General features: G+C 37.0%; 1 protein-coding gene and 1 long non-coding RNA gene across 8 annotated transcripts in view; both read right to left on the bottom strand.

Moving 5' to 3' along the window:
- LOC125914812 (uncharacterized) overlaps positions 1 to 13,016 on the bottom strand; it is a 292,117-nt gene that overhangs the window by 226,482 nt on the left and 52,619 nt on the right. The gene's annotated exons all lie outside the window — the stretch shown is intronic.
- The window catches only part of ARHGAP28 (Rho GTPase activating protein 28), a 190,291-nt gene that overhangs the window by 157,377 nt on the left and 19,898 nt on the right, over positions 1 to 13,016 (bottom strand). The window lies entirely within an intron of this gene.

The following is a 13,016-nucleotide window of genomic DNA, read 5'->3' as shown; positions in this document are numbered from 1 at the left end:
GGAGGCCACACGCTGAGCTGGACACTGGCCAGCAGACTGGCAGGAAAAAGTCCAGGCAGAGTTGTGCTCCTGGAACTTAGAGACTAGCAAAGAAGAAAATGAAACAAGTACTTGCAATATGTTAGACGAACGCTATGACAAGGTAAATAAAGCTAAACTGGGGTTAAACTCGAACACTTGCGTTAAGAATATTCTACCTTGGGGGCGCCTGGGTGGCTCAGTCGGTTGAGCGTCCGACTTCGGCTCAGGTCATGATCTCGCGGTCCGTGAGTTCGAGCCCCGCGTCGGGCTCTGGGCTGATGGCTCAGAGCCTGGAGCCTGCTTCTGATTCTGTGTCTCCCACTCTCTCTGCCCCTCCCCCGTTCATGCTCTGTCTCTCTCTGTCTCAAAAATAAATAAACTTAAAAAAAAAATTTTAAAAAGAATATTCTACCTTGACAAGAACTGAAGAAAAGAGACTGGGTCTTTTGTACATGAGTGTATGGCTGATAGCTCCTCTCCTCCCCAGTTTTCTCATCAGTAAATGTAGGATGACAAAACTACCTCCCTCTTAAAGTAGTTCTGAGAATTAAATGCGTGGCACCAGGTACAGCACTGTGAACAGGGCCTGGCCCACAGTGAGTGTCCAATGCACCCCTGATGTGATGTGTCTCATGGAAGGGCAGCCAGTCTAACCCAGGCAACGTCTGAGATGAAGTGGCTTCGAAGCTTAGTCCTGAAGAATGGGAGTGGATTCACTACAGATACGTTACTTTGCTAGGGCTGTCATAACAGTGTTCCACAGGGTGGGTGGCTTTCACATAGAAATGTATTTTCTCACAGTTTGAGAGGCTAGAAGACTAATATCAAAGTGTCAGCAGGTTGATTTCTCCCGAGGCCTCTCTCCTTGGCTTGAAGATGGCCATCTTCTCACTGTGTCTTCATGTGGTCTTCCCTCTGTGCCACTATGTGTCCTAATTTCCTCTTCTTGTAAGATTAGTCAGACTGGGTAAGGGTCCACTGGAATAATCCCATTTTAATTCAATTACCTCTTTAAAAGCCCTATCTCCAAATACAGTCACATTCTGAGGTACTGGGTGTTAGGACCTCAACATATGAATTTGCGGGAACACAGTTCAGCCCTTCACAGTGGGAAAGGCAGGGAGAGGCACAGAGACGAGGGCTGTTTCTAACAGAAATATTACTATTAAATAAATATTACTATTAGAAATGTTACTATTTCTAACAACCTATGAATTGAAAGAGGATGGTATATGGGTGCCTAGGTGACTCAGTAGGTTAAAGTGGCTCTTGATTTTGGCTCAGGTCACAATATTACAGTCCTGGGATGGAGCTTTGCACTGAGCATGGAGCCTGCTTAAGATTCTCCCTCTCCCTCTGCCCTTCCCACGCTCGCATGCACTCTCTCTCTCTCTTTCTCTCTCAAAAAAAAAAAAAAAGAGGATGGTGTAGCATGTTGAAAAGAAACTGAGTGAATCTAAACCCTTTTACAGTATAGATTATAAAGAGGGAATAGCGGGAGCTGAAGCTAGAGAGGGAAGGAGAAGCAAATCAGGCCATGGGGCCTTACAAGAGAGCTTGTATATTAAGCAGTGGGATTTTATCCTCAGGGAAATGGGGAAACATTTTGGAATTTCAAGTAAGGTGCATATGTGGCATGACTGAACTCCATTTTAGAAAAATCATTCTGTCTGCATTATAAGGAGTTTTTTGGAGGCAGAGGGAGCACCTGGGAGACATTTGTTTTGTTTTGTTTTGTTTTGTTTTGTTTTGTTTTGTTTTGTTTGGGGGGGGAGACATTTGAAATAAGACAAGTGAGAAAGACTGATGGCTTGAACATGCCTTGGGGAAGAAACTGACACACTCTGGAGAGCTAATCAATGGACCTTGTGATTGATGGGGAGCAGGGGGAAAGGAGAATGATTCCCATGGTACCAGGAGGTGGGTAGATGATGGTGAAGGAAGATGACAAAGTCAAATAGACATTCTGAATTTGAGAAACCTATGGGACTGCCAGGAGATCACTGGCTGTTGATAGTACCTGTTGCTTATTAAACTCTTATTATACGGCACAGGATGTGTCAAGAACTCTACACATATTATCAAACACCTTCCTACAAACGAGGAAGCTGAGCCTTTAATGAGATACTCAACCATGGCACCACATCCCTTCCACACCCCAACTGCCCTCGCTGCCACCCCTAGGGACACCACTATCTTGACCTCTGATACCATAAATTAGTTTTGGCTATTTTTGTACAGTATATGAATAAAACTGTACAGTGTATGCACTCTTTTGTACATGTATCCATGCATTTTAAAGTCTGCAGTCTAACCTGGGAAAAATAAAGGTTGATGTAGACAGAAACATAAGTATAATCTCATGAACGCATATTCCCATATCCTAAGGACCCCTAAAATGGATATATAGTACTTATGCATTTAATTGCCAGGTCAAATCAGTAACATGAAATGAATCCAGGTAAGAACAAGGCCCATTTCGGTGTTGTATCCCTTTGAAGGCACTCGGTCACTGACCCAGACTAACTGTAACAAATCCCTTCATATAAATTAAAGATTAGAATGTAAAGCAAATAGTAATGGTGAGAGCAGTTTTAAAGGGAAAGTTCTACTGCAATACTTAAAGTAAATGCAGGTCAGTTTTGGATAATAACAAATTTGAAATCAACTCTAATTATTGCTTTAATAAAGTAATCCCTTTTTCTAGTTGGGAATCGTTCACACTGCTAAGGAACTGACAGTGACCTTAGAAAGTGTTTTGAATGTTTTTAAAACCATAGAAATGTCAGTAAAAGATCAACTTTTTACTAGTTTTAAAAATTCTTTTCTAAAACAATTCCACAGAAGTTGTGCATTTAACTTTCAGTATTTTACTGTATGATCAATATACTACATAATTTTACTATGTGCTTGCTGAATTCTGAGTTTGTTTCTGACCTGGACCTAAGAATCTCTTGGTGGGGTGGACATTACAGTCTTATTTTTAGGATAAGATCTTGCCTCTGATAGTTCTCTTATGAAATTTATTATTTTTACTTTTAATCACAGTATAAAAAACTGTTAAAAATTTTACTTGGAGGATGAAAACAATCACATCTGCAAATTTATGGCTATCCAAATTTTACAGATGATGAACATTTGTAAGGGGGGGAAAGCTGTAGTTCTCCACAAGAGTTTTGTCTGTTTGAACTTGCATGGGCACACATAGTTTTGATATAATTCCATTGCAGAGAATATTCACATCATTTTTTAGCATAGTGAATCCTCTGTGTAAATTCCTCCTGCAAATCTTTTGATACTAAGTTCCTCTTACACCCCTAAAATTCCTGATTATATTCTGATGTCTCTCTCCCAGAAAAGAACCAACAATTAGCATAACTTCTTGTTGAACCAAACAAAGTTCTGATTACAATCTTAATTAATCTCTTTTTGAAAAAAGAATCAACCACCTGTGACCAAAAGTTTGACTGCAGGACATTCTGACTTTAAAATCCATGGGGAGCAGCAACTTGTGCATGAGATTTAAAGTCAGGTTATTGTTTAGCGGAGGAATTCTACACTTGAATGTGAAATCCTAGTCTCTCTCTGTATTAGCTTTAATTTTTTTTCAAGGTCAGACAGCTAAGAATCTGTGAACATGTGCAAATGTTACCTATTTTTTACTTTTCATTTTTGCTCTTGTAATTTCCACGTTTATTTCCTGTCATTGATGAATTGTAAATTTCAGTTCCTTCACTCATTTAAGACTGATGTTCCATTAACATCTCTGAGTTACTTAAAATTCTTAATCTCGTTGTAGAGTTCAAGCTCTGAATATGCATCTATTTAGATATTTTTAATATTGTACTTATTTATATATATGTATACATACATATTTATATTTACTTTATGTATTTTAAATATTTATATAAATGAATACATACTTGTATATTTTATATATTAATTATATCTACTTTTATATATATTATATTTAATATTTGTATATATTTTAGTTAATCATACAGGATGACTTGGTAAAAGCTAGCAACATTTTAATAATAAATTAGAGAATCACAGAAATGATGATAGTTATCACAACTTTATATATAGTACCAAAAAGGTATAAATCGATAGAGACCATCCGAAGTGGGGCTTTTACTGATCACTACCAGGATGTTCTAAATGAGAATTAGAATTTCCTTGTGCATTGCTAAGCTTTTCTTTTTTGAAAAATCTAACTTTTTCCAAATTTGCCAACCAAATCTTTAATAAAACTTTGTGAAACTTACTTAAGTAATTGTGTCTAAATTATTGTCTAAAAATTGTCTAGAGTAAGAACTAAATCCACATCTGCTAAGATATCTGAATTTGCCTCCTTTCAAATTATATATAAGGCATCAGTGGTGGCATAAAGATGAGAAGAAAAGAGAGTAAGCACTGAAAAGAAAAAGCCCACTCCATGCTTGCTAAGTTTTATTCAAACTTACATTATACAGTGTCACATGTGAAGTATGATTAAAAAAAACTTTAGTAAAAACCCAATTTCCACATTATTTTAGAACAAATCTAAAGCAGTCTTATGCCTTACCTGACTCTTACAAATAAATTATTATTTCCTATTTTGCCTTTGATCTTCTCTGATTAAAGACCACAACTCTTGTTTATCTAAGACAATCAGTGGACAGATACACGGCAAAAGAAAAAGTCATAAATACCATAAAATCTCATTTTCAGGTCTGTCTACCTATAAATCTTTAACTAGACCAGCCAACTAGGAGAAAAACTAGATAATTTGTATTTCCCCTTCTCTCCCTTGTTGCCTCCTGGTATAATATTAAAAAGCAAGCAAGCAAGCAAGCAACAGACTCTATCTAGAGCCAACTCTATGCCCTATATCATAGGAGAACAGAGCAAACTTACTTACGATGTATGGATCTTAAGCATTCCATCCCATTCCCATTTCTCATCTGATACAATTACAGTTAAGTCTGACACAGGAATTTCTTACTTTGAATCTTCTAACAGTATTCCTAGCAAACCTACAATGCAATGACATATAGCCATCCAGGCACCCCTCTGTAATTGCTTAATTTTTAATTCAATGGGATAAATAGGTAGAACAACAACCACTACTTAAATGATCTTTTACCAAATCTGTAAGAATTTTCCTTCCCTAGGGTAACATCAAGACAGTTGTAGATCTGGGGCACCTGGGTGGCTCAGTAGGCTAAGGATCCGGCTTCAGCTCAGGTCATGATCCCAGTTTGTGGGTTCGAGCCCTGCGTCGGACTCTGTGCTGACAGCTCAGAGCCTGGGTCTTGCTTCAGATTCTGTGTCTCCCTCTCTCTCTGCCCCTCCCCCACTCATGCTCTGTCTCTCTCTCTCTCTCAAAAAATAAATATTAAAAAAATTTAAAAAAAAGATAGTTGTAAATCCAAGCTGTGTATTAATCACCAATATGTCCCTATGATTCCTAACTCAAATCCTAACTCCTAATATGCAATGCTGGCCAAGTTTCTGCTCTCATTACATCTGCTTCTGATGCCTCCCTCTAGAGACATTTGACTTCTTTAGGTTCTGCTCCATGTGTTTCCCTTCCTGTCTTTCAATCCTGCTCTGGTCCCCCATCTTCTCCATGTATCTCCACAGAATACATAACAGGGCTTTCTCCTGTTTTCCAAACTTTACCATGTTACAGAATGGCTCACTCCACTAATCACTTTCCAAGCGCCCCAAAACTACTGCTATTTTCCATTTCTGATAACTATTAAACAGGAAATATTCTCTATAAAGGGTCAGAAAGTATATTTTAACACTAGATATTTCTGTAAGAGTTATTTTCATTACTCAGGTTTTCAACACATCTGTGACAACATGGATGGTCCTAGAGGAGATGATCCTAAATGAAATGTCAGAGGAAAACAAAAACCATATGATTTCACTTATATGTGGAATATAAAAAATGAAACAATAAAACAAACAAAAGCAAAAACAAAACAGAAACAGACTCATAGATACAGAGAACTACCTAGTGATTGCCAGAGGGGCAAGGAATGGAGGTAAAGGGAATTAAGAGGTACAGTCTTCCAATTATAAAATAAATTAAGACACAGGGATGTAATGTACACCATAGGGAATACAGCCAATAATACTGTAACAACTTTGTATGGTGACAGATGATAACTAGACTTATCATGGTGAACATTTCTTATGTATATAAATGTCACATCACTCGGTTGTACACCTGAAACCAATACATATTGTTTGTCAATGATTTTTCAATTAAAAAAAAAAGGAACAACAGGAGAAAATAAAAGTTAGTTACAATGGGGTATTTCCACTGTGCTAGAATAATAAATCAAGGAGAAAGAAAAAATAGGTGAAAAGTTCTTTTCAGTAGAATCTCTAAACAAAAGGAATAATTTCAACAGCCCCAAGCAAACTTCAGTGTCACACAGTCAAGGCCAAAATGTTCCAGATAAGATGAGGAGGTTAAGACTATGACCCCGTGTCTGTGATATTATATGGAATACAGGCATTGGGCCTGTGTCCCCAGAAGGTATTTTATATTTTTTTATATATATATTTTGTAAATATATATATTTACATATTTACATTTATATCTGTGAAGTTAACCTTATCATAGTATAATTTGTACATCATAAAATTCACACATTTTAAATGTACAATTCAATATTTTTAGTAAATTTAACAAGTTGTACAACCATAACTATAATCTAATTCTAGAACATTTTCATCAAATTATTTTGACAATCATAATGGTTGCTCAGATATCTGTTCTTTTGATTTGAGAAAGCTGAATTTCTTACAAGTCTTGTGTCTAGTTCAGTGGGATGTTTCTATGTTAGCCACAAGTGTAGGCTTGGTCAGACTGCTGTGGATCCTGAACAAATAGTAAAAAATGGTGTTTTATTTCATTTATTACATTTCGATTTTTCTAACAGGGTAACCTAGAAGGGAAAAAGATATACTGTAACATTAACTAATATATTTCAAGTATGGTTGTATAAGACTGACTTCAATCCTTCATTTGCAAATAAACATTTTGATTCTTTAAAAATAAAAAGGTGGAAACAGGGAGAGGGGAAAGGGAAGGGGAGTAGGAAGTGATGATCAAAGGACTGTGCAAAACATGAATGGTGTTTCATGAGGGGAGAAGTTGTTAATTCTTATACAGATCTTACTATGTGGCAGTTGATGTTCTAAGGTCTTTACTTACATTGATATCTTTACCTCACGAGAGGTCCGTGAAATAGATGCTACAACTATCCTCAGTGAGGAAACTGAGGCCCTGCAAGGCGAGATAAGTTGCCAAGGTCCCACAGTCAGTAGAAGAGCCAGGCTCCTCATCCATGCAGTCTGGTTCCAGCAGTCTCACCTTTCACCAGATTTGCTCCTTTCAAACCTAACATAGTTGATTATTTCAGTATCGGTGAGGCTGAAAGTTAAATTAGCAGTGACTTGTGGCCAAAATGCCCCAATTCTTTTGTGATCAATACATGAACCGTAATGGTTGAGACACATACTAATTTAACTGATATTTCTGGTGTATATTGGCAACACAAAGAAACTGCTCAAATGCTGTCCAGGAATGATATTTATTTTAGAAAACATGGGATACATTTTGTATTATTTGGATTCAGGCTTAGGGTGACCGTATGCACTGGTTTGCTCAGAAGAATCCCAGTTTATACCTGTTGGCCAGGCATGATTATATAGCACCTGCTTTTGCTTTCAAACTGTCCCACATGGACAGTAAAATATATAGTCATCCTACTCATGCACAACCAGCGTAAATGGAACAAGTCAAACTGCATAAAATTTATATCCAATCTCTTTATTAGATTATTTTTCATGCTATTCTTTATAGCAACTTCAGAAGCCACTGGTATATCCCAACAACAATAATGGCTGTCCAGCATTTATTCTGTTTTCATGTATATCTTTTTCTTATTGTATGATCCCATCCCCAAGCTTTCCATTCAACAAGATTCTTACTCTTAGTTATTTCTACCTATAAAATTCACTAGGACTACCGATTATCACCAAAACTTCTAAAAGACAAAACCAATACAAAACAAACACCTTTCTTCCCCATCTCAAAATATATATAATAAAAAAGTTTCTATGAACCTAAAGCTATATGAAGTTATCTCTGTAAATGCTAGTTTATATTCATATATGCTCATAAAATGGAGTGTTCTATCGAACTTGTCTTAACATGTTACAGGATCTGATTCATCCCCACATGAATTTTAAAGTGTCTTTTATTCATTTTCTTAGATGAAATATCTGCATAAAGCTGACAAGTGCTGCATTTGGTTTTAATAACTGTGATTCTTTCATTGTCTTATCCTAAAATCAGTTGCTTTTACCATTGTGAACTCAGTGGTACCTCTTCCCATTTCTCTGCCTCTTCTTTCAAACACTTCACTTCCCTCTAATCTTTCTGCCAAATGACTGCCTTTATTCCAGTACTTTCTATTCTATGATAACCACCCTAATGACATGTCTTTCCTAAGGACTCCATGGTCATTTTTTGGAAACAAGCCATTATTCAATCTCACATTCACATTATGCTTCCCATAACGCTGCTGACTCAGCAGCTGCCTTAGTAGGCCTATGCTTTCTCCATGTTGCTTTACAATTTTTCTGAAAAAACTACTTACTTATGGTCCCCTTATGCAAACTCCCTGACCTCCTTCCCTTTGGGTCAGATTCATCTATCCACCCGGAGGTATAATCTTCTTGAGAAACTCAGCTGGCAAATAAACCTCCCCAGCCTCTGGGCTTCACTTACCATATTGATTATGAAGATTCTTAGGAAACTGACCTGCAGAAAGAAGGGAGGAAATTCCTGCCCTTGAACTGAGGCACTGGATTTCATGACTTTACTGTTGTCTCAGTCCACATAGTTACAGATGGTGGAGGGTATAACCAATCACTAATTCTGGAAAGCTGTTCCACACCAGTGTGAATTAGTATGAGGAAGACAACTGTCCACTGTATTCTGCTTAATGGTTTGAAATTTCTGACAGTTTTCTCCCTTTTTTAGCCAGCAAAGATTCTTCAGATCTCAGTTTTTAAGCTTACCCTGATTATGATACCCAGCACATAACTGTATTCATCTTTAATTTCCCTATAATGTAGCTTTTACCATGATTTAGCTCCACTAAATGGTCTCAGTTATCCAAAGACAGGTTTAATCTCCCTATGATAATGACATGTCATTAAAGGGCTTTCTATAAAAGCGGTCTGAATGTGTGGTACCCTTCTGGAAGAAACTGCAATAAGGTCTGAAGATCACATTTAATAGGAAGAAGTGGAGTTCATTAAAGATGTAAAAAAGAAAAAGTATTTAAAGTTTCAGAGTCACATGGGCCAAAGATAAATTACATATTTCATTCTATAAAAATATTTTAAACAGTCACTTCTTCCTAATTATCTGTTACCTTGCTCCTTTATGAAAATGGTCTCATTTGAGATAAGTAGACATCAAGAACAAAGATGAAATCATTGCAAACAGAGAATCAATTGTGGCTCATATTTTAGAGCCATTGATACTTAAGTGATACTTAAGCACAAGTTTGCTAATTTAGGCCCAAATTTGACCAAATCTTTATCATGAAAAGTGAGCATGGTTCTTTGTGCCATCTTTATATACTTAGGCTCCTGGAAGAATTTCAGCAACCTCTTTGTCTTTTATGGACAAAGAATCTACTACGACAAAAATCAGTATGCTTGAGTGAAATGCTTCCAGATGAAACTGGACCACAGAGTGAGAAAGATGCAGTAGCCACGCTTCTGAGAAGACCATCAGAACTCAAAACACGACAAAAATAAGATGTCTCAACTCATTCCATTCCATTCTTCCATATATTGCCTTTTAATTTAATTAAAAATATTTATTTTATTAAGAATGATTTTTAAGAGTCAATCACAAATCAAACATCAAACTATGTGAGGCTTTATATCTGATGTTCTTCCAACTGTGGTCTGCAGTTATAGAACAAGGGGAAACTTTACAATATGAGAGTAAATCATAAGATTGCATTATCCCCTTGAATCAATTATACAGATAGGGAACAGAAAATATACATATATATTTACATATTATATAATTACATACATTATATATATATATATATATATATATATATATATATATAGTTGATCTCAATTTTCCCTCACTGAAAACATATGTATTCTATTGTCACTTTGCATTAGATAACATAGGAATACCTTAAAAAAAATTTAAAGGCTAACATGAAGGAATTTATTTTTAATTAGACAAGAAGAGTCGTTCTCATGTCAAAGTATTTTTTTTTACTTTAAGCTTTCACAACTGTAATACTGTACTGAAAATAAGCAGAAATATCCCATAGTTCCTTTCAAAGACTCATTGTTTCAAAAAAAAAAAAAAAAAGTACTATTTCCCACTGGGCACATAGATAGCACCAGTTCCCTATTTCTCTGTCCCCTCTCAAATTATAGCCTAGACTCAGAATCACTTAACTAAGTGACATTTTTGTAAGATACAGAAGTTACTGGTTTATTAGGAAAGGTCTGACTATTTTTACCTAATACTCCCAGGTATAGTGTTTACAGCAACAACAGAAAAAAAAAAAAAAAAGTAACCAATCACTGGGGCGAAGACAAAAATAAGTTGAATGACTATGAGCACATTAAGAGGAAAAACATAAACCCATAACTTGGTGTGAGGATACTGACTGCATTTCTTAGGAGCCTAACCTCCGCATTCCTGAACCGTGACCAGAGATGATAAAGAAGTGTTGAGAGGAACAAGGGACCTCATTGTTACCTGGCTGTGCTCTTGAGCTGAGAGGAGGCAAAGCCTGTGTTGTCACCACACAGCAATCCCAGGCTAAGAACTGACCTCACCCCAGATGAGAAGTTTCTAGAGCCTGTTTCACAGCAGTCTTTTCTGCTTAGACATGGTCCTCTCTGTGCAGTGGCTGAAGTGGACTTAGCAGTTGGTTTTGCTGAGTCTGGAACCTCTGTCATACTACATGAGGTCTGTGTTAATGGAGGACACAAATGGTTTCAGATGTGGACAGAAAAGACTGTGAGAGAGCAAACTAGAGAAAGAGGACCAAGAGAAAGCTCAGCAGGAAATCTGAACATTAAGCAACAGTTTGTTACTGACTTGTGATGCCAGTGTGATGCCAATCAGAATAGGTAGGAAGGTCTGTTCTGCTGCCTGGTTTGAATTTGTGTCTGAGGACACAATAATTGATGATAGAATTCATAATCTTTTGAAACAGTTCCAGAAATAGTGGTTGCCGAACTCAGTAGGGGAAAGAATTCCATTTGGCCCCACTCATACTTTTCCTCCAAGAGTAGTAATGGGGATTAATAAAAAACATGGCAGAGTAGAAATCTTATTAGTCTACCAAAGGTAAATGGGCACTGGCCAATTTGTAAAGGGAGCTAAAATTAAATTCTTAATATGATTTAATGTCAATTAAATGCTTACAATAAAGAATGACCACCCTGAAAATGAATCTATTTAATAGTTAAAATATAATCAAATCGGTCTGTTCTACAAATGTAGCCCTCCATCCTTCCTAATTAAATCCCTATTTTATGAGGTTGGATTTGCCAGATGCTTGGAATTTTTTTAAGTTTTGGAGATATGTCTTCAAAATGGAAGGGACTTTGCTATTTTTTGTAATAGGAAAATTGGCTTCTTGTGTTAGCAATTGACAATTAACTTCATAACCCTAGAGAATTTCAAAGACAAAATCCAACAAAAATCAGGAAAGAAAATTAAACAGCAAAAAGCATGATTTAGACAATTACAGAGAGACAGCATTCCAGTATTTTGTAATCAATCTATGTTGCTGCTCTTATTAGTTCTGGCAGGGCCACCCCCACAGAGAACCAGTGGATACTCCAGACAGCCCAGTGGAGTAGACGTGTGTCTGTGATATCCTCTGAATCATCCCAAGCTACTGAGCCCTAAATTAGATGCTGCATTTTAACAGGAGACATATTATCTCCAAAAAGAGGGACTGTCGCACAATGAGGTCATGGAAATTTTATTTTTGCAGTGCAGAAAACAAAAGCATTTCCTTTCTCATTCACAATTCACAGCCTGGGACTGTTGTGTTTTTATTTTTGTGTGTTTTGGGTTTTTTTGTTTGTGTTTTTTTAACAAGCTAAACTGGCAAAGTGAAAATATAAGCAACTGGAACCTGACCTTGATTATCATTTCCCTGTGTTTCTTCAGGGTTCATTTTCTATTTCTTACTTTATACAAAACTGTCTTCTATAATCAGTTTTATAACCAGAGTCAATTATTTTGTTTTTCAACTTTGAAGAAGAAACTTCATGCCATCCCCTTCCCTCCATCCCATAAATATTTACAGGACGTGTTGCTGGGTACTGAGATCATAAGGATAATGGCTCCAGATCTTAGGGAGACAGGGGGCAGCTACAGAGGAAACATCATAAATATTTTTGGAATAATAAATGGAGGGTTGCAGTGGGCTCTGGGTTCACCGGGAGCACAAAGGAAATAACCTGGTGCCGGATGGAAGAGAAAAGGAAAAGGTAGCCAGGCAGGATTTCTGGACAATGTAACCTGTGACCCAAAGACCAAAGATGATAGGCCCTAACCTGGTGAAGAAGAACGGGGAGAAGGCTCTTCAGGCAAGGGAAGCAGGGTGCGCAGAAAGGGGGCACAGTGTCGTGGTTAAGAAGCATAGGCTCTGGTATGTATATTTTACCACAGTTTTCTTTGTTTTAATTTTTTTTAATGTTTATTGTAAGAGAGAGTGTGTGCGGGCACACAAACAGGGGAAAGGGAGAGAGAAGAAGAGACAGAAGCCCAAGCAGGCTCTGCACCATTAGCACAGAGCCCAATGTAGGGCTCTAAACTCACAAACCGAAGATCATGACCTGAGCCAAAATGAAGGGTCAGTCACTTAACCAACTGTGTCACCCAGGCGTCCCACCATGATTTTCAAAAA

This window comes from Panthera uncia (genome assembly GCF_023721935.1).
Source record: "Panthera uncia isolate 11264 chromosome D3 unlocalized genomic scaffold, Puncia_PCG_1.0 HiC_scaffold_8, whole genome shotgun sequence".
NCBI lineage: Eukaryota > Metazoa > Chordata > Mammalia > Carnivora > Felidae > Panthera > Panthera uncia.
The sequence above is the reverse complement of the archived record's forward strand: the minus strand, read 5'-3'. Positions and strand labels throughout refer to the sequence as shown.